Source organism: Physeter macrocephalus, chromosome 10 (genome assembly GCF_002837175.3).
Source record: "Physeter macrocephalus isolate SW-GA chromosome 10, ASM283717v5, whole genome shotgun sequence".
In the NCBI taxonomy this organism is placed as follows: Eukaryota; Metazoa; Chordata; class Mammalia; order Artiodactyla; family Physeteridae; genus Physeter; species Physeter macrocephalus.
In genome coordinates this window covers 69,508,844-69,531,223 of record NC_041223.1, presented here as the reverse complement: position 1 = coordinate 69,531,223, position 22,380 = coordinate 69,508,844, and the positions used below count along the sequence as shown (strand labels likewise).

At 41.5% G+C, this 22,380-nt stretch overlaps 1 protein-coding gene across 2 annotated transcripts in view; it reads left to right on the top strand.

Moving 5' to 3' along the window:
* Window positions 1–219: 219 nt before the first annotated feature.
* The window catches only part of ANKRD6 (ankyrin repeat domain 6), a 215,439-nt gene continuing 193,278 nt past the window's right edge, over window positions 220–22,380 (top strand). For both annotated transcript variants that reach the window (XM_055087623.1, XM_028494646.2), the window contains exon 1: window positions 220–359. The gene's annotated coding sequence lies outside the window, so the exon portion shown is untranslated. The remainder of the gene's footprint in view (window positions 360–22,380) is intronic.

Here is a 22,380-nt window from a genome sequence, read left to right as displayed (position 1 = left end):
TATTGGCCCAGCAAGGAGCTGGCTGCAGGCCAAGGCCAGCCCGAGGGCCCCGGGGGCCCCACCTCCCCTCGGGCCGCCGCCGTGCCCAGACCGGCCGCTGAGGGGCGCTGCGGCCCCAGCCTAGGAGCGCGGGCGGGGCTGGGCGGGGCGGGGCGCCGAGCGGGCGGCGGGCGCGGCGGCTCGGCCACAGGTAACCTGCGGGAGCGGGGAACGCAGACCGGCGAGCGGCGGCAGGAGGCGGCGGCGCTGGGCGGCGCCGAGGCCCAGGGGCCGCCGGAGCCAGCGGGAGCCCGTGCCCATCGTCTCCCCTCGCCCCCCACGCTGTCGCCGGCATCGGTCCCAGCGGCGCGGAGAGAAAGGTACCGTGTGCCCTCGCCGGGTCCCTTCGAGACCCCTCTTCATCCCAGGACCGGCGTCCCCTACTCTCGGGGGGCCTCTCATCCCGGGAGGACCGTGTCGCGGGTGGGAGCGCCCCCAGATCGCTGTCTGTTTGGGGAGGAGTCCCAGACGGAGCGCGTTGCCCCCTTTCCTGCGGCCTCTGGGGAAGCCGACGCGGGAGGGGGGGGTCCTTCCTGGGGCACCTCCCTTGTCTCTTTCCTTCAGTTGCTTCCCTAGAATATAGAACTTTGGTGGGAGGAGGCAGAGAACTTTCTCGTTTTTGCACGTCCCCCACCTCTTTCTCCAGTGAGCTCAAAGTGTTTGTAGAAAGTGGGGGGTGGGGCGGGGGTCCCAGACCGGACGCGGAGGCCGGCCGTCTTCGGGCGTAAGGGAGGGTCCCTTCTGGTGGCCAGCGCCCCCCGCCGTCCCTGGGCCTGCGGACCGGCCTCCGAGTGACCGGGCTCGGCTCGGACGCGACAGCAGCATGACCCCTTCCCTCACCCCTTCGAGGACCACAAAGGGCTGCAGGCGCCGGACCCTGGGGCTGCCCCACCCCGGGGAGGTCCGCTCTGGCTGGACTTAAGCTCTGTAAAGAGTTAGCAAGTGGCATCTCCCCGGGCTCAAGAGAGCGAGCACATTGTTTGGTTTGAGTTTAAACATCAGCTCACGGACACTTGTCTTGGAAATTTCGGTGTGGTGCTTCCGGTAGATTTGAGGGGCGGGAGGGGAAGTGGAGTCTTACTTGTGACCCGAGAGGAGCGTCCGTTTCCTAGAGCGGGTCAAGAATGTTTTCCCGGGGCTTCCCTGGTGGCGCAGTGGTTAAGAATCCACCTGCCAATGCAGGGAACACGGGTTCGAGCCCTGCTCCAGGAAGATCCCACATGTCGCGGAGTAACTAAGCCCGTGCGCCACTACTGAGCCTTCGCTCTAGAGCCCGCGAGCCACAACTACCGAAGACCGCGTGCTCCGCAACAAGAGAAGCCACCGCGGTGAGAAGTCTGCACACTGGAAAGAAGAGCAGCCCCTGCTCGCTACAACTAGAGAAAGCCCGTGTGCAGCAACGAAGACACAACACAGACCAAAAAGAAAAAAAAAGAATGCTTTCCCTAAAGCATGGTGAGATGGTTTAAGTGGTGGTTAAGAGATCCCCTTTGGGGTCATGAGATTGAGTCTTGATGCCACTTGTTAGGTGTGTGACATTGGAAAACCCACTTCTTTAAACCTTAGTTTTTAGAATTGTAAACTGGGTGTATTATACATAACCTGGTGGTATGGTTGTAGAAATTAAGTGAAATGATGCAAGTGAAAAGCTTGGCATAGCGCCCTTGGAGGTTGGGCATCCTTTTTGTGAGTCTGTTGGACGATGATATTCATTCACGTTGAGCTAATGTCTGTTAGGCCAATGGAAGTGGGAAGCACTTGGGAAGTGAACACAAACACGCCTGGGTCCACGGTGGTCCCACAGTGTACTGATGGTCTCTGAAGGAGTTTCCCATCCTTAAAATAGCAATAGCAACCTGTTGTTCTCCTGCTGTATGTAGTAGGTGCTGGACTATACATATTTATCTTTCATCATCCCTAGCAGGTGCTTAGTATCTGATAAATGAAGAATTTTTCTTTTTTGATTAGGGATATAAATTAAAATTGGAAGAGTTTTCTGCCCTCTAGGTCCTCAATGAGATGGGGAGAGTGGAAGAAGGGTGAAAAGGAGTAAGAGCCCAGAAAACAACTGGTTGCATGTTGTTGGGAGGTATAAAGCAAGGGTGATAACAAAATGCTAATTTGTTGACTCCTTGTTCGGTGGTGGCACCAAAAATTAACCTTAGCTTCCCACTCAAACTCATCAGCCTCTCCAGAGCCCCTCCAGATAAGTATATAATCCAAGTAAAAGCAGGCTTGTGATCCAACTCTGCTTAGAGATGAAGTACTCTTTCAACTCCCAAGGCCCTCGCATATTGAAATTCTGGTGCTGCCACTGTGGACTGTATCATACATTGAGAAAGTATCAAACGGAGAGGTACAAATTAAAGAATAAGAACACAAGGCACACCCAAGTACCCATCACCCAGCTGAAGAACCAGAGCATCCTCAGAACCTTGCAGGCCCGAGCACTCCTCCCTGTGGCATTCCACTTACTTCTCTCTCTCTCCCCAAGGAACGGATAGTCTGGATTTTGTGTTTATTTCCCCCTTGCTTTTCACACTTAATATCTTACATGAAAAACTCTGTGGAAGGGAAGTTTCCAAACAAGCCTTTCCACAATAACCTGGAGCATTCCTGTAGAATGTAAAAGCAGGGTATTGAGAGTAAGATGCAAACCACAGAAAGCTGAAAGTATCGAAGTGCTTGGATGGGCAGGCTGGCTGTCAGGGTCTGCCCCCAGTTTCCTTTGGCACAGGTTCTGCGGGTGTGTTCTGTCTGTGTCGGGGAGGGCCAGTCTCTTCCAACATAGTTTGGAGGCTATAATTTTGAAAGCTTTGCTTGAGTCTCTAAGAATTGGAAAAACAGTAATTTGTGTGCAAGTGTTTTAGAAGTGTTTAAAAAAAATACCAGTCTTCCAGGGGACATTGTATGGGATTTGAAGGATTAAGCCAGCTGAGAGTGACCTTTAAAAACGGTTTTAACCTAAATTCTTCTTTTTCTGGTTATGATATTTGTGTTAGGGACCTTAAGTTATTCCTTTGGGCTGAATTACAGGTCTCCTCCATGAATCTTACACATTCTGACATTTCTTGGTTAAGGCAAAGATTCCTAAACTTGGTTCATGGCCCTCTTAGTATCTAAGTAATTTTTTCAGTGTCCCTAGATTTAGGTAGTTAGTAGTAGTTAGGTTGAAATAACGTAATAAGTATTTATATCCTAACAACATACAAGCTGTTTGAAAAAAAAAGAATGCACATAAACTGAGAGAAAAAAATTTATATCATTCTTAAATAACCACAGCTACAAAGAGTATGTGTGTGTGTATGTGTGTGTGTGTGTGTGTGTGTGTGTGTGTGTGCTGCACACACAAACTTTGGGATCAGATTGGATCCCAGTCTCATTTCCTGTCCCACGTTAATTTTTCTGCAGCACTTGCTTTTTATCACAGCAACCACTGAAAACCCAAGCTTTGCAGAGATATGATGTCATTGATAGGAATGTAATGGGATCTGATGTAGAAGCTGTGGACTCCTCCAGTCTGTAGGTTCAGTGTCCAGCGCATTGAGTACACTGTTTCCCTTGAAATTTTCAAAAATCCTACGTTTCCCCTGTGCATTTTCTACAGCTCCCGAGTGCCTTGGTGCACAGTTGGGGATTGTTGGTCTAAGGTAAAACCCCCTTCCCAAGAGAGATCAGTTACTAAGGAAGGTGTCTGCCTGAAGTAGCCCCAGGTTAAGCTTCTGGGTGCAGTGGGCTACATCTTGGTTTTCTCCTCTGTGTAAAATGGAGTGGCTAGGGCCTTCCTCAGAAGGGTCATTCAGAGGATTAAACTAGATAACGTATGTAAAACCATCTATCAAAGCCCTGGAAAATAATGGAGTCTCAAGAAATGGTAGCTGTTTTAATGATTGTTAAATAGCACTAAATGAATGTCCAGTAATAGGTGTATGTCATTGCCCCTATTTAAGAATAGCCAGTACTTGAAATCTCAACCTTAGCAAATAAACTATGAGGTAATTAGTTCACATTATAGGATGATTTATCATTTTCAAACAGAAAACTCTGGTGTACCATTGTGACACTTTTTGATTTTTCAGACCATCCTTGGAATACTCATTTTCATTTGCCACCATGTGCCCTGGTTTGGGGAAGAGGTCATAACTGATTGGATTGAGCCTGGACTTTGTCATAAGACAAAGTCTTGGGAAGTTTGGACATAGGTTACAGGCCAAGAAATGTTTCAAGTAGGATTTAATTTCCGCATATACTTTTGGCACAAAGAGCAGATAATCTTTTCAGATGAAACAGTTTTTATTAAATTGTAGAGCATCTCATGATAATTCCTATCAATAAGTGGTACTTGTTAATCCTCCAAGAAAAGGCTGACTTGGATAACGATGTCACAGATGGCAGTCACGGTGCCTTTTAGGTAACATAGACCTTTCCTCCCTTGTCCTATTCCTTGCCCAGATCCCAAGCGTAAGCTAGGACCTGGTGATATTTTAACAATTTGTGAGAATACACTCAATAGTGATGTTTCCCTAGCATAGTTGTAGAGTTTTATTGTTGCTTTCTTCAGTCATTTATCATTGGGAAGCCTATACAGAACCATAGGTGATGCTTCCAAATTGACATAAAATTTTTTTTCTGTTTGTTTTGGTTTATAATGTTGAGGGTTTTTTTCTCCCTCTATAAAATTTGGATATATGTTTGTGTGTGAGAAAGTATTTGATTCTTCTGAACTGATAACTCCATTTTTTCCATTTCACGCCCATCTATAAATTATCAGCATTATTTTTACTTAACATATTGCTCCTTTCTTAATAAAATAAGAATTTCATATCTTGCCTTGGGCTAAGCTGATTATATTTAATACTCAACATCTTTTTTTTTTAAAGTATAGCTGACTTAACAATATTATATTCAGGTATACAGGTATACCTGTATACAGGTATACAACATGGTAATTCAGTATTTTTATAGATAGTACTCAATGCCTTATGGTTTTAGGGTATAAAGTAGAAAACTGCATTGTAGATAATAAAATGCGGATTAGAATGAATTGCTTTCTTCTTTTTGTCCGCGACTCTTAATTAAAAGAAAATTGAGAGTCAGAAAGTTTGAGCATCCATTTAACTATTAGAATCTGATATTAGGCACAAAGTGCTTTGCAAAATGCTTGACTCTTTTTCTTAGAGGCTATAATCCATTTATAGTTATTATAAAATATTGGCTATATTCCCTATGTTGTACAATATATTCTTGTAACTTATTTTATACCTAATAGTTTGTACCTCTTAGTCCCCTACCGCTCTACTGCCCCTCCTCCCTCCCCCGCCCCCTCCCACTGGTAACCATTAGTTTGTTCTCTGTATCTGTGAGTCTCCGTCTTTTTTTTGTTGTATTCACTAGTTTGTTGTATTTTTTAGATTCCACATATAAGTGATACCATACAGTACTTGTCTTTCTCTGTCTGACTTATTTAACTTAGCATAATACCCTCCAAGTCCATCCATGTTGCTGTAAATGGCAAAATTTCATTCTTTTTTATGGCTGAATAATATTCCTATGTGTTTATGTATATATATACCACACCTTCTTTATCCATTCATCTGTTTTTATTAATAAATTTATTTATTTATTTATTTATTTTGGACTGCGTTTGGTCTTTGCTGCTGCGCGCAGGCTTTCTCTAGTTGTGGTGAGCGGGGGCTACTCTCAATTGCGGTGCGCGGGCTTCTCATTGCGGTGGGGTCTCTTGTTGCAGAGCATGGGCTCTAGGCATGCCGGCTTCAGTACTTGTGGCACGCAGGCTTCGGTAGTTGTGGCACGCGGGCTCTAGAGCGCAGGTTTAGTAGTTGTGGCACACGGGCTTAGTTGCTCTGTGGCATGTGGGATCTTCCCGGACCAGGGTTCGAACCCGTGTCCCCTGCGTTGGCAGGCAGGTTCTCAGCCACTGCGCCACCAGGGAAATCCTATCCATTCATCTGTTGATGGACACTTAGGTTGCTTCCATATCTTGGCAATTGTAAATAATGCTGCAATGAACGTGGGGGTGCATGTATCTTTTTGAGTTAGTGTTTTTGTTTTTTTCAGATATTTACCCAGGAGTGGAATTGCTGGGTCACGTGGTAGTTCTATTTTTAGCTTTTTGAGGAACCTCCATACTGTTTTCCATAGTGGCTGCACCAATTTTCATTCCCACCAACAGTGCAAGAGGGTTCCCTTTTCTCCACACCCTCTCCAGCATTTGTTATTTGTGTTCTTTTTGATGATACTCATGCTGACAGGTGTGAGGTGATATCTCATTGTGGTTTTGATTTGCATTTCCCTGATGATTAGCAATATTGAGCATCTTTTCATGTGTCTGTTGACCATCTGGGAACTGCTTGACTCTTAATATCTTCATGTAAAACTCCAGAATGGAGATTATGGGAAATATTTCTGTCCATGATAGTAAAAAGCATTCTTTAAAAAAAGGTGAATTTGGGACTTCCCTGGTGGCGCAGTGGTTAAGAATCTGCCTGGCAATGCAGGAGACATGCGTTCGAGCCCTGGGCCGGGAAGATTCCACATGCCGCGGAGCAGCTAAGCCCGTGCGCCACAACTACTGAATCCCGCGCGCCTAGAGCCCGTGCTCCGCAACAAGAGAAGCCACCGCAATGAGAAGTCCTCGCACCGCAACGAAGAGTAGCCCCCGCTCGCCGCAACTAGAGAAAGCCCGCATGCAGCTACAAAGACCCAACGCAGCCAAAAATTAAATGTTTATAGAAAAATAAAAAATAAAAAAGGTGAATTTAATGGAGATAGATATCAGCAGATAGTAATCAAGAATGGAGAAGTAGTTCGAAGTAAACTAGTATTAATAGCTAAACAGGAATCAGCAAGGATTTTTTTTTTTTTTTTGTGGTACGCTGGCCTCTCACCGCTGCGGCCCCTCCCGCCGCGGAGCACAGGCTCCGGACGCGCAGGCTCAGCGGCCACGGCCCACGGGCCCAGCCGCTCCCTGGCACGTGGGATCCTCCCGGACCGGGGCACGAGCCCGCGCCCCCCGCATCAGCAGGCGGACTCCCAACCACTGCGCCACCAGGGAAGCCCTGTTTTTGTTTTTGTAAAGGACATATGCTTTGAGAAATGTTTGTAAAAGGAATAAATACAAAAGAATAAGGTCAATTTTCCTTACAGATGTTAAGTAGATAAGAGGTGAAAACAGAACTTAGTTCTTTCAAGGTTGTGACCTTTTCCACATTAGCTCTAGGAACCCTGTTCTCCATCATCTTGTCGGGTTGGATGGAGGGGCACGTCTGGGGTCCTTGAGGAGGATGGAAAGACATTGGATGGACATCAGGAAACGAAGTGTAGTCCTGGCCACCAACTTGCTGTGGAGCTCTAGAAAATATCTCAGAGCCTCAGTTTTCTCTTCACTAAGAGGACTAGACCAAAATATTATTTTTTAAAAGGTATGGTTTTGTGAAATCATTCACATTCACAGTGTAAAAGCAACACTTTTTTCTCCTCACTTCGAAAGATCGGTGTCCTTGAATCAACCTCATGGTCTGTGAGCCAAAGAGAGCTAATGAGATTGTTAACCTGATGTAACCTGATGACTTCCTTTTATTATGAACATCAATAGATTACTGTGTAGAGTCCTTTCAGACTATGTATGCGTGTATTCACATTTTAGAGTATAAACCCAAAGTACCATCTTATTCTAAAACCTGATTCCAAGGTCAGAAAATTTATATTCTTTTTTCAGTAAATTAGAGTTTTCAGTTTTTAAAAATGTCAGCATTTTATTCGAACTCTAGGAAAGTCCCAGGGGAATCTGATATACAAGGAAATTGCCTCTAGGTGGTGAGTTTTAGTATTGGGTGTTTTCCCCCCGTGCATCTTTACGGAAATTTTAAGGCTTCTTACAATGAACATATATTTAGTTTATAATCAGAAAAATAAATTAGTTAAAAAGTTTTAAAAATTACACAAGAAAATTCATTATTAATCAAATGTACTAAAAATATACTTTGTTTCCATAATGGAACTATTTAGATGTTCTAGTAACTAAAATATTTGCTTAATGAGAGGTGAAAATGTAATGACATGGGATGGACCTATTTTTTTTTTAATTTTATTTATTATTTATTTATTTTTGGCTGCGTTGGGTCTTTGTTGCTGCGCATGGGCTTTCTCTAGTTGTGGCGAGCGGGGGCTACTCTTCGTTGCAGTGCGTGAGCTGCTCATTGCGGTGGCTTCTCTTGTCACAGAGCATGGGCTCTAGGCATGCGGGCTTCAGTAGTTGTAGCACGCGGGCTCAGTAGTTGTGGCTCGCAGGCTCTAGAGCGCAGGCTCAGTAGTTGTGGTGCGTGGGCTTAGTTGCTCCGCGGCATGTGGGATCTTCCCGGACCAGGGCTCGAACCCGTGTCCCCTGCACTGGCAGGCGGATTCTTAACCACTGCACTACCAGGGAAGCCCGAGATGAACCTATTTTATCATGGTTAGATGGTAGTGATTTGAATTTATTATTGAGGGTGAAAAATAAATCATGAACAATTTGACTTGGAAATTTTCAATTCAGATTTTTCACAAAACTAAAAGTTACTTCTCTTTTTTTGGCAGGGATAACATGTCTCATGCCAGTTTTTAAAATTAATTAATTAATTAACTTATTTTTGGCTGCGTTGGGTCTTCGTTGTGGTGTGCGGGCTTCTCATTACAGTGGCTTCTCTTGTTGTGGAGTACAGGCTCTAGGCGTGTGGGCTTCAGTAGTTGTGGCACGCGGGCTCAGTAGTTGTGGCTTGCAGGCTCTAGAGCGCTGGCTCAGTAGTTGTGGTGCACTGGCTTAGTTGCTCTGCAGAATGTGTGATCTTCCCAGACCAGGGCGCGAACCCATGTCCCCTGCATTGGCAGGTGGATTCTTTACCACTGCACCACCAGGGAAGTCCCTAGTGCCAGTTTTTAAACTTACTTTCTAGCTAGAAAATACCAAGTGAACTGTCTCAGCTGAAATTCTGAATTTGACTCAATTTGGGTAGAATGTTGAGATGCATTATATGCTGTTTTATGTTATGCCATATGTAGTATAAAATATTTAAGTACCAAAGAGCAGACTTCTTGAGTAGGTATATATGGATGCATTTGAGTATCCTAGCTATGCCCCAGGCATCTTACTGGGTTAGATGCCTGGCTCTGGCACCTATTGGTTGTAACATTTTTGACAGTTTACTTAACCTCATTATGCCTCAGTTTCCTAGTCTGTAAAATGGGGATTTGAAACAGTTTTGTACTCTGACTATGGTGGTAGTTACATGAATCTATGAATGTGATACAATTCATAGAACTACACACACACACACACACACACACACACACACACACACACACAAACACTGTGAGCCCATGGAAAAAGTGAAATCCAAATAAGCTCTGTAAATTTACCTAATAGTATTATACCAGTGCCAGTTTCCTTGTTTTGATAATTGTACTATGGTTATGTAAGATACTACCATTGGGAGATAGGGTACACAGGAACTCTCTGTGTTATTTTTTTATTGTGATAAAATATACACAACATAAAATTTACCATTTCAATAATTTTTTAAGTATGCAGTTCAGTGGCATTAATCACATTCACATTGTTGTGTAACCATCACCACTGTCAGTCTCCAGAGCTTTTTCATCATCCTAAACTGAAACTCTGTACCCATTAAACGATAACTCCCCAATCCCATCTCCCCCAGGCCCCTGGTAACCACTATTCTACTTTCTTTCTCTGTCAGTTTGATTCTAGATGCCTCCCGTAAGTGGAATCATACAATATTTGTTCTTTTGTGACTGGCTTATTTTACTTACTCTTAATACCTTTGAGGTTCATGGACTATTTTTGCAACTTCTATGTGAGACTAATGTTGTTTCAAAATAAAGTTTAAAAAAGTAAAAAAAAAAAAAAATCCCATTGATGGGGCCCCACTGCTGGACCGTATCAAGGCCTAGAGGTTAAGAGCAGCGCAGGATGGCCAGAAAGGCCAAGCAGTGACATTACCTCTCTTTCCTCCTCCTCCTTATCCCCAGTCATAGGAGAAGAGATGCAAGAAATAGCTGTGTTCTCTCTTGTATAGGGAAGAGCATGCATTATTTATTAGTAGGTTCCTATATCAACCGGAGGAGCAGCTATTAAATCTCCTACTAAAATAGGGATTCCTTTTGTTGTTGTTGTTTTGATGTTTCTGAAAACATGCTTGATTTTTTAAAAATATTTTTATTGGAATATAGTTGATTTACAATGTTGTGTTAGTTTCATGTGTACAGCAAGGTGCATTAGTTATACATATACACATATCCACTCTTTTTTAGATTCTATTCCCATATAGGCCATTACAGAGTACTGAGTAGAGTTGCCTGTGCTGTACAGTAGGTCCTTATTAGTTATCTATTTTATATATAGTAGTGTGTATATGTCAATCCCAATTTCCCAATTTATCCCTCTTCCCCGTACCCCCTGGTAACATAAGTTTGTTTTCTTTTTTTTTTAAAGGCATTATATTATTTATTTATTTAATATTTATTTATTTATTTGACTGTGCTGGGTCTTAGTTGTGGCACACGAACTCTTAGTTGTGGCATGTGGGATCTAGCTCCCCGATCAGGGATCGAACCCAGGCCCCCCTGCACTGGGAGCATGGAGTCTTAGCCACTGGACCACCAGGGAAGTCCCCATAAGTTTGCTTTCTACATCTGTAACTCTATTTCTGTTTTGTAGGTAAGTTCATTTGTACTCCTTTTTTAGATTCCACATATAATCATATAAATATGATATTTGTCTTTGTCTGACTTACTTTGAAATAGGGATTCTTAACCTGAGGTTCATTGATGGGCTACAGATGCTCTAAGAGCTCCCAGAATTTAGGTGTAAGTATTTAAGTGAATGCTGATTTGTATATATGAGAGGGAAGACATTCCATAGCTTTTGTTATATTCTCACATGGTTCCCTAACCCAAAAATGGTTAGTAAGCAATGCAAGAAGATGTTGTTTACAGAGCTCTACCCACCGCATAACAGGCTCTTTCACTTGGGTGTCTTAGCCCCTTTCAGTTTTCTGGTCTATCTTTCCCCTTACCAACCTCCAGAGGCTTTCTTTCTGTTTAAACCTGAGAGAAGCCTGAACAATTCTTTTCCCTCAGAGCCTCCCGCCATTCTCTCCTATATCCTACAAACTCCAGGATCCGTTCCTCAAGGGCCAGAGGAGCCCCATAGCAAACTATCTTGGAGTCCCTAGTGGGCGGATGTGGAACTAGAGCGTGTGCAGGACTCAGCCTCACGACTGCCGTTTCTGTTCCTGCCCTCTTTAGGCTCCAGAAAAATAGGAAGAAAATAATACTTGAGGTACAGCTCTGGAAAACTCATGAAGTGGTCCTGAATGACTGAAGTTCAGTAGATTCTGCCTTGGGGAATGCAAATTTTTTTTTTTTTTTTTGGTGTGGTATGCGGGCCTCTCACTGTTGTGGCCTCTCCGGCTGCGGAGCACAGGCTCCGGACGCGCAGGCTCAGCGGCCATGGCTCACGGGCCCAGCCGCTCCGCGGCACGTGGGATCCTCCCAGACCGGGGCGCGAACCCGTGTCCCCTGCATCGGCAGGCGGACGCGCAACCACTGCGCCACCAGGGAAGCCCTGGGGAATGCAAATTTAATTTTCAGATTGTCTTCTGGTTTACACTTTATGTTTTAAATGTATTATAAATATATCATACAATACATTCTACCTTGTGGAGTATCCAGTGATTTAGGTGAGCTATTGCAATGATGTATTGTTATAAAAGATGTTAGTATCAGAATTTATTTATAAATAGAACTCTCTAGTCATTCAGACTGGTTTTTAACTCATATGAATGGATTGCATAAATGGGAAAAACTAACTTTCAAGTTTTTCTTATACATGTGATTCTTCAATATTTGCATTCATCTTAGAAACCCTTCAATAAATTAAGACTTCACTCATTTATCCAACTCAAAATATATTCTGTTAGGGTAGGCTAACTGCTGTAACAAACATCTCCAAATCTCAGTAGCTTAATCCAGTAAAAGTTTATTTCCAGCTCACCTAAAGTCCAAATACGTTATTCCTGGTTGAGCAGCTCTCCTGGTTAGCTCTTCTGCAAGTGACTCTGAGATAACGGCTCCTTCCATCCTGTTATACCATCATTTTCAACATGTGGTTTCTCATGTCCCTACAAGGGGGAAGAGAGTATGAAAAACGCAACCAGCTTAACTACCCTCGCCAGCAAGTGAAAACATCACTTCTGCTCACGTTCCATTGGCCAGAAGCAGCTCAGAGCCCCACCTCAGTTTATGGAGGCTGGGAAATAGAGCGCCTGGCCAGACAGCTGCTTCTGAGCAATAATCATTTACTTTATTTATTTAATTTTTTATTTTTTGGCTGCACATGCAGATTCCGGGATCTTAGTTCCTTGATCACGGATTGAACCCAGGGCCACTGAGGTCTAGTCACTGGACCACCAGGGAATTCCCAATAATCATTTACTTTAGAAGGGGAACAGAACTCTTTGGTGGATAAGTAGCCATCTTTTATATTAATATGCTAGTCTTTTAACCGGTCAGTTCAGTGTAACTTCCTTCATATTATTTATTTCTCACTTTCCAAACAGCAAGTGTTATGTCTTTGTAGTGTAAAGTGTGGATGAGATCTTCATACGGGAAACAATTTTGTCATAATTGTTGAGCAAATAAAAATGGGATTAAGCCATCTAGTTTTATACATTTATTAGGGAATGAAGTATATTTTATTTATTCGGAGTCACCCAACCCCCTTGAGAATTGTACATTTGAGAAAGATGGAACATTAGCAAAGAGGAAGATTAGCAAAGAACAAGAATATGCATATCTTATTGGGTTCATGAATGTTCTGGTAGTAATTTAAAACTACTTCCAGCTGCTGGCAATAGGCAAGTATGAAAATTTTCTTCTTCAGAAGAAGAACAAAAAACAAAAGCAGTCTTCACCATGGGATGTGTTATACAATCATAAATGTATGTGTCACTTTTATTTGCTCTTTAAAGATCCTAATTTTTAAAAAAATTTGTTTTTGGCTGCATTGGGTCTTCGTTGCTGCACGTGGGCTTTCTCTAGTTGTGGCGAGCGGAGGCTACTCTTCGTTGTGGTGCTGGCTTCTCATTGCGGTGGCTTCTCTTGTTGCGGAGCACGGGCTCTAGGTGCGTGGGCTCAGTAGCTGTGGCTCGCGGGCTCTAGGGCACAGGCTCAGTAGTTGTGGCGCACGGGCTTAGTTGCTCCGCGGCATGTGGGATCCGCCCGGACCAGGGCTCGAACCCGTGTCCCCTGCATAGGCAGATTCTTAACCATGGCACCACCAGGGAAGCCCTACTTATTTGCTCTTAAGGGAAATTAATGTTGTAAGATTTGGATCTGTTTATCTTATTTGCTTGAAGCCATTTTGTGCCTAGGAGGGTGCCATTTGGCTATATTCAGCATCCGACAGCTAGAAATGGAGCATATCGAGTGTGAAAGATCCCAGTACTTAGCTAGAGTCATGGAGAAAGTGGTCCACAACTTTAGTAGTTACACTAACTATACAGGCATATCTTGCTTTATTTCTCTTCACTTTACTGTGCTTTACTTTATTGTGCTTCACAGATACTGTGTTTTTTACATATTGAAGGTTTGTGGCCACCCTGTATTGAGCAAGTCCATTGGCACCATTTTTCCAATGGCATTTGCTCACTTTGTGTCTCTGTGTCACGTTTTGGTAATTCTTGCAATATTTCAACCTTTTTCATTATTAGTATATTTGTTATGATGATCTGTGTTCAGTGATCTTTGCTGTTACTATTGCAGAAAGATTATGACTCACTGAAGGCTCAGACAATGGTAAGCATATTTTGGCAATAAAGTATTTTAAAATTAAGGTATGTACATTTTTAAGACATAATGCTATCACACACTAAATAGACTACAGTGTAGTGTAAATATAACTTTTATATGCACTGGGAAACCAAGACACTCGTGTGACGTGCTTTATTGCAGTATTCACTTTATTGCAGTGGTCTGGAACCAAATCCACAATGTCTTTGAGGTCAGCCTGTAGTAGTGTTTCATTTACCCATTACTAGTTGAGACTGGGCTGTTCTACCTAAGGAAGAGGTCCCAATAATGAATATTTACCATCTTTTAAGTCCTAATTTTTTTCTTTTAAAGTTACATTTTATGGTGCCCATGTTGGAATTAAAGATGCACTAGACCAAAGGTCAACAAATTATAGCCATGGGCCAAGTCTAGCCCACTGCCTGTTTTGTAAAGTTTTGTTAGAACACAGCCATACTCATTGATTTACATACCACCTATGGTTGCTTTCACACTATACTGGCAGTTGAGTAACTGTCACAGAGACCACATGGCCCACAACACCGAATGTATTTATTTAGTATCCCTTCATGGAAAGTTTGCTAACCCTTTCACTAGACCCTTAAACCCTTAAAATTAGTATAACTTGGTTTGAGGTAACTCTGCTCCTACTTAGGGTTTACTTAATCTCTGGCCCACAGTTCGCCCTCATAGTGAGGATAATAAAACCTACCTATCGAGGTAGCTAAAGTAGACTTTAAGTGATCTTGGGCAAGTTACTCAGTTGATCTTCTAGTTAGCCATCTGCCAGTCTGTCTTCCAGTAGGCTTCCTTAGACCAATCCGTTTCCCATTTACCATGTATAAGAATCATCTGGGAACTCTATTAAAATTCAAAGATGCCCATCCTCATTGCTTAGGTCCTGATTCATCAGGTCTGGGAAGATGCACGTGTAACAGGCAGCCCAGAGTCTGATGCAAATGGCCTGGACTTCAAGTAACTCAGACCTTGTGGCAACTTGTCTTTGGGTCCCTAGAAATAGTTTCTCTGACAGCTCCAGATATGCTTCTTGACTCAGCCAGAATTGAAGCCTTGCCTACCATAGAGGAGAGCTTGGAACCGGAAGGGGACTGCCCAGCGGCTAGTCATCAGCATTCTGAACATGTGCAGAGAGACCCGGCAGTGGGCTTATCCTATAAATCAAATCATTGACTGCCTGACTGCACCTATACAGCCATCTGCTGCTTTGCCTCCAAATAGAGATAATGATAGGGAAGTTGGCACTGGGGCTTCAGAGAAAGTGATTGGTTTACCGTTGCAGCTCCGTGTGCCTCTTGATGCTAAGAGGGAACAAATTAAAGCTAAAATTAGCAGTATAGCCCTGGGCTAGCTGTCTCTTTTTAAAAATCAAGATAAAAGTTAATAGCAGAAGAAGGTACCACGAGAGGAAGAACCTAAGTCCAGGTGCTTTATAGGTGCTTTAAGAACGGATGCTGATTTAATGGTTTATAATTTCCTTAATCTCCAGAATGTATTACCCTAGGTTATGTGATACTTAATGACCGGTTTGCTCACTGAAGCCTTTGTTTTCCTCCATTTGCTATTCAAAAACTGAGTAAAGAGCTGCAAAGCCAGTAATGAATAATGGCAAAAACCCCTGGCACCTGTTGGGTTTTAATACAATATGGAAAAAAGTGAGACCCCACCCCCCACCCCACCCCACCCCCCCGCAGAAAAAAGTCCAAAAACAAAAACCAGAAAAATGAGAACTTGAAGGAAGAATCAAAGAACCTCACACACTTTCAGTACTTACTACCAGTGGAGCCCTGTTGCTGTTCAAAAGCAGTGTTAAAATTGAGGATCAGATGCCTTTAAACATTTCCGTCTTTGCTGCCCTGCTGAAATAAACCTGGGTGTTTGATTGGATGTAAGCCAGGGTATTTTGTACTCTGAAATGTAAGTAAAGTAAACACTTTATCATCCAATGAAGGACTTAACAGCTAATTAGATACCTTCCTGTTGGGAGATGTCTTGGGAAACTGATTTCAAAAGCATATGCTAATAAGGATTTAAAGAATCCTATGTAAGATTATCAAAGGATTCCTTTCAATAATGAGTTCCCTTAGACCCAGGATATTTAATATATGATTAGAATTACTAATCATTCAAAGTATACCCTCTTCAAGGGAGCCCAGCATGCCGGGAAGTTAGGAATACCATCGGGGAACATGTTCTCAAGAGGTTGCTAAATAAACAACCATCTTCTATTTTTATTAAAATGATAGCTTTAGATCATTCCTTTTCTTCCCTGCAAAATATGCAACAGGTCTAATTTATCTCTAGACACCAGACTTTCTTTCCTTCCTATTACTAAACCCTTGAGAAAAGGCCATTTTGAAAAAAATAAGGCTTCTGTCTTTAAAAACAGATTATTTTTATATACCAAAAACTAATTGTCTTGATGCTCAGTGCATTTCTGTCTTTTTAAATCCTAAATTCACAAATTTATATTCTTCCCTTGGTATTTAAAGACTCAAAAACACTAACACTGTGCTTACAACTGACTCTGTTAAAACTGACCATGTTTTTGTGTCTCAAAGTAGAACATGAAATATTGCACCAGATTTTGCCCCTGGACTTCCGTGCTGTTTCTTAGTATGTCCTTCTCTCCCCAGCCTTTGGAATTCCCTTAATGTCAGAGACATTAACTTTGAGGGTAAGAGAGTAAATCTTAACAGACGTAGTATTTGCTTTGAATTTACCAGCCAACTAAATAGGATGGCTGTTAATGTCTCAGGTGTACAAGGCGTACTTCTTGTTAGTGTTAATGAAAGCTGTGTATATAGTGGAGAGAAAACATATTCCCCAAATCAGTAAACAGACAGAAGCCATGATGGACTTTTTCCTTTTTTCTTTTTGGCCGTGTCACACAGCATGCGGGATCTTTAGTTCCCCAACCAGGGAAAGAACCCGTGGCCCCTGCGGTGGAATCGCGGAGTCTTAACCACTGGACCGCCAGGGAAGTCCTGGATTTTGTATGAAAAAAGCAATGTAAGAGGCTATTAGGGTATTTAAGTGAAGGGAAAAATTCTATGTTATAGTACTAAATCCAAAAGGAAAAATAAAAAAGAATGGATACCTCTGTGGGTATAACTGAATCACTTTGCTGTAACTGTAACTGTAAAATCACCTGTAACTAACACATCATTGTTAATCAACTATACTCCAATATAAAATAATTTTTTTTTAATTTTTAAAAATCAAAAAAAAATAAAAGGAAAGACCAAGTATTGATGGTAACCTAACCAGATACCATAAATCCACAGCAGCGCTGTCTCAGCCCCACAGAATAAATGGCATTCATTAAGTTTGAGTGTATTGTTGCCCTAGGATCAGGGAGGCCAAACTGTTTTACTGTTCTCTGCAAAACCTTATCTCTCTACCTGAAATATAATTTAGGAAAAAAAAATTTTAAGGTCAGTGACTCTCTTGGCCTCCCTACATATTTGTCTTTTTCTTTCTTGTTAGCATTAGGTAATGTATCTTAAAACCCCAGGCCTCTACATTCAAAACTGGCTGAATTACCTCTCTTGCACAATACAGATGCCCTTCAGGAGAAGTCTGTTTCGTGGGAGACTGGCAGGCTTTAAAGAGAAGAGTGCGACTTGGCTGCCAGGAGGCTTGGGTTCCAGTTTCATGTCTGACAGCAGCCTTTGTGCCCTCTACCGAGTCACCTTCTTACTTCTGTGGCTTTCCTTTTCTTTTCTCTTAGAAAGGTGACCACTGGGCCCATGTTTCAGACAGGTCCTCATTGACTAGGCCCCTGCCCCCATGGATTTGAGGCCCAGAAACATTTTTTAGCTTAACAAATTATTATAAGCCAAATACCCTTATAACAGCCACGCCAGTCAGGAAATCGAACTTTGCCAGTTACCCCAGAAGCCCCTCCTTGGGTTGCATCTCAATCATAACTCCCTCTCTCCCTCCAAATTAACTACAGGCAGTCCTTGCCTTACATGGCACTGTGGTACTATAAAGAAATGCTGAAATCCTGATAGGCTATCTTAATAATCAGTGGGAGAAATTGCGATTGTTCTGAGGCCTTTAAATGTTTAGCCAGAACATTAAAAACTCTTTTACTGTCTGTTATAATTGTAGAGGGAAATGAAAAAATACTAAAATTTAGTACGCAGTAATTTAAAACATTAGCAACATTGAGAATTAGACTTTTATTTCTTTGTAAAATCTTATCAGGAGTAGTTTGGTTTGCCTTTTCCCGTCCTGTAATTTATGATACAGAACAAGCATCTTTTCTTTTCAAAATTTATTCTATTGAAGTATACTTGATTTACAATGTCATGTTAATTTCTGCTGTACAGCAAAGTGATTCAGTTATACATATATATACATTCTTTTTCATATTCTTTTCCATTCTGGTTTATCACAGGATATTGAATATAGTTCCCTGTGCTATACAATAGGATCTTGTTGTTATCCTTCCTATATATACTAGTCTGCATCTTCAACAAGCATCTTTTCTATGCCTTGATGAACTTTCATACTCCTGTAGAAGTTTGGATCAGTTTCCAACATTTTATCCTTTGCGTTTTCAGTGTTGTGAAGTGTCTGCAGGAGTTCCTTTAATGTGGACTTTTTGCAACGTCATTTCTTCATTCTTTTCATCTCCACACTTTCGTCATTTATGACGATCAGTTCCTCTGGCTGCACATCTAGAGGCTTTGGGTGGTAGCGTGTCAACTTTCCCACAGTCAAACATTTCTTCTGTGACTCTATCCTGTTCCATTCAAATTTCACTTCCAGTGTTTACCACTTTGCTGTACTTTCTTCTTTGTTGGCTAATTACCTATTTTAATTGTTTATTTTGGTAAGCTATTATGTGGGTTTTTCACTGGGAGACAAGAAGACAACACAGATACATGGTTTGCTGTCTGTGTGAACTGAGTAACAAATGAGTGACCAATCACTGACAGACTTGGAAAGATGTGACATGATTGGTCACTGATCATGATGGTCATCTATTAATTACATAGTGATTTGTAGACTGGAGTGCTGTTAGTGCAGTTTGTACCTCATGCAGTTTCTGAAAGTTACTTCACCGTGGTAAGTGAGATTTGAGCCGTGTTGTTGGAGGACTGGTATAATTTAAACTGTGGGACCTGAAACTGTGCACATTATAACAATGTAAAGTGAAGGCTGCCTGTATTATTTGCGGTAGTAATCACTTTCTTGTAGGTCTGGGCACTGTGGTTTAGTGTTGTTCCATAAGATGTTTTTACTATGTCTTCTAAGTCTTTTTTTTTTTTTTTTTAATCTATGGGTTTCCCCTCTGTATTCGTTTTCCAGGGCTGCTGTAACAAAGTACCACAGACTGGATGGCTTAAACAACAGAAATTTATTTTCTCACAGTTCTGGAGGCTGGAAAATCTCAGATCAGGGTGTTAGCAGATTTGATAAACAAGGTCCTACTTTATAGCACAGAGAACTATATTCAATATCCTATGATAAACCATAATGGAAAGAATATATATATATATATATGAATATATATATTCTTATATATATATAAGAATGTATATATGTGTAACTGAGTCACTTTGCTGTACAGCAGAAATTAACACAACATTGTAAATGAACTATACTTCAAAAAAAATTTTTTTTTAACTTAAAAAAAAAAACAAATGTTAGCTGATTTGGTTTCTCCTGAGGCCTCTCTCCTTGGCTTGCAGATGGCCACCTTCTTGTTGTGTCTTCACATGGTCTTTTCTCTGTGCATGTGAACTCCTGGTTTCTCTTTCCTTTCTTATAAGGACACTAGTACTATTGGATTAGGGCCTACCTTAATGGCCTATTTTAACTTAATTACCTCTTTAAAGGCCACGTCTCCAAATATAGTCATATGAATTTTGGAGGGACACAGTTCAGCCCATCACATCTTCCATTCCTTTCTTTTCTTTACTACTTATGTATCAAAATAGCTGGGCTTCTTGACCACTGGTTCTATAAAACATAAGCCATAATCACATAAACTTTTCATTAAAGAGTTAGGATCATTCATGAAGGACAACATTGAAAATTAGGCCTGGATTATGTTGGGTAAAATTATGTTCCAGTTACTAAGGGTATATAACAAATCACCCCAAAACTTGGCAGCTTAAAACAGCAATAATTATTTATTATCTCTCAAAATCTGTCAGTCAGGAATTAGAGAGTGACTCAGCTGAGAAGTTCTGACTCTGGTCTTTCAATAAGATTGCAGACAGATTTAACTGGGGCTACAGTCATCTGAAAGTTTGACTGGGACAGGAGTCATCTACTTTAAGATGGCTTGCTCACTTGGCTGGCATGTTGGGGATGGCTGCTGGTGGGAGGCCTCAGTTCCTTTCTACATGGCTGCTTGACTGTCCTTATGTCATGGCAGCTGACCTGAGTGAGTAATCCAAGAGGTCAAGACAGAAGCTGCAATGCCTTGTCATTTTCACCATGTTCTATTGGTCACAGAGATCCAGTCTTGATTCACTGTAGAAGAGGACTCCACAAAGGCATGAATATAGGAGGTATGGATTATTGGGAGCCATCTTGGGGACTGGCTGCTATAAATTGGATGGGTAAAAAGTGTCGTACTTTTGGGAAACCTGTTTGTAAGTCTCTACCTTCAAATGCTGCTTATCTTACAAGGCATATCATCAAAGTTAAACATTATTAAATGCAAACTTTCTACCTCACACTTAATGAGTTAATATTTTTAAGAGTTTTCAAGGTAATTTTTTATGCTCAGTCTCTATGTCGACTAAAACCATTATATTAATCCAAATACCTACACTTACCTATTAGTAGATTTTTCTTTGGCTTGGTCATTCATCTGAGATACTGGTCTTTTGTTTTGTTTTAATTGGAGTATAGTTGCTTTACAATTTTATGTTAGTTTCTACTGTACAGCAAAGTGAATCAGTTATACATAAACATATATCCCCTCTTTTTTTGGATTTCCTTCCCATTTAGGTCACCACAGAGCACTGAGTAGAGTTCCCTGTGCTATTCAGTAGGTTCTCATTAGTTATCTGTTTTATGCATGTTAATGTATATATGTCAATCCCAATCTTCCAATTCATCCCCCCAGCCCGAGATACTGGTCTTAAATGGTGGCTTCTGAACTCTAAAATGTGGGATCAACAGCTTCAGATATCACATATGCCTTTATGTGAAGTAGGAGACGTTACTGGAAATGACAGAAGAGCATGTGCTATGGAGCAGGAAGAATATATAAAGGAGGGGAAGCAAGTTGAACAGGGGTGAACGTGAGTAGTATGGACGGTATATTAGTTATGGGACAGAACAGAATTGGTGTGAGATGAAATTTCTTATGACAGGTTGTAAACTTGTGCAACAATATTATGTGCTGTCTGTAGGAAGATATATAGTTACCTAAGTGATTTAGCAGTATAAAGTATGAGATTCATGGCTTTATGTTAAATCAACTTATGTCCAATATAAAGCTGATGCTAATAATTTAGGATTTACATTTTTTATTGAAGTGTAGGTAATTTACAATGTTGTATTAGTTTCAAGTGTACAGCAAAGTGATTCAGTTATACACACACACACTCACGCACACACACTCACGCACACACATGTTCTTTTTCAGATTCTTTTCCGTTATAGGTTATTACAAGATAAGGTATTGAGTATAGTTCCCTGTGCTATGCAGTAGGTCCTTGTTGTTTACCTATTTTATGTATAGTAGTGTGTATGTTAATCCCAAACTCCTAATTTATCTCCCACCTGACCCCTGCTATCCCCTTTGGTAGCTATAAGTTTGTTTTCTATGTCTGTGAGTCTATTTCTGTTTTGTAAATAAGTTCATTTGTGTCATTTTTTTAGATTCCATATATGTGACATCGTATGATATTTGTCTTTCTTTGTCTGACTTAGTTCACCTAATATGATAATCTGTAGGTCCATCCATGTTGCTACAAATGGTATTATTTCATTCTTTTTTATTGCTGAGTCATATTCCATTGTATAAATACCACATAGGATTTAAATTTTTTTAATTGCCCACATTCACTCATAACTCAGAATCGTTTGTTAAATAAAGATGTTTTGGGTTCATTCATAAAGGAAAATTAGGAATATTAGTAAAATATGATGAGTTTAAGCCCCTTAATGTGTTATAGTTTGATAGGACTTCGCACAGCTGCAGAAATGAGTGTAGTATCCAATCTGAACTCTTGTGAATAGAGTATTAGAAATGATGTTATTGAATCTTTACACCCCTGGAAGTTTGTCTAATAAATTGAGTAGTTGTCACACTGAGTTTCATATAATTCATATCATAAAAATATAACTAAAGGGCTTCCCTGGTGGCGCAGTGGTTGAGAGTCCGCCTACCAATACAGGGAACGCGGGTTCGTGCCCCGGTCCGGGAAGATCCCACATGCCGCGGAGCGGCTGGGCCCGTGAGCCATGGCCGCT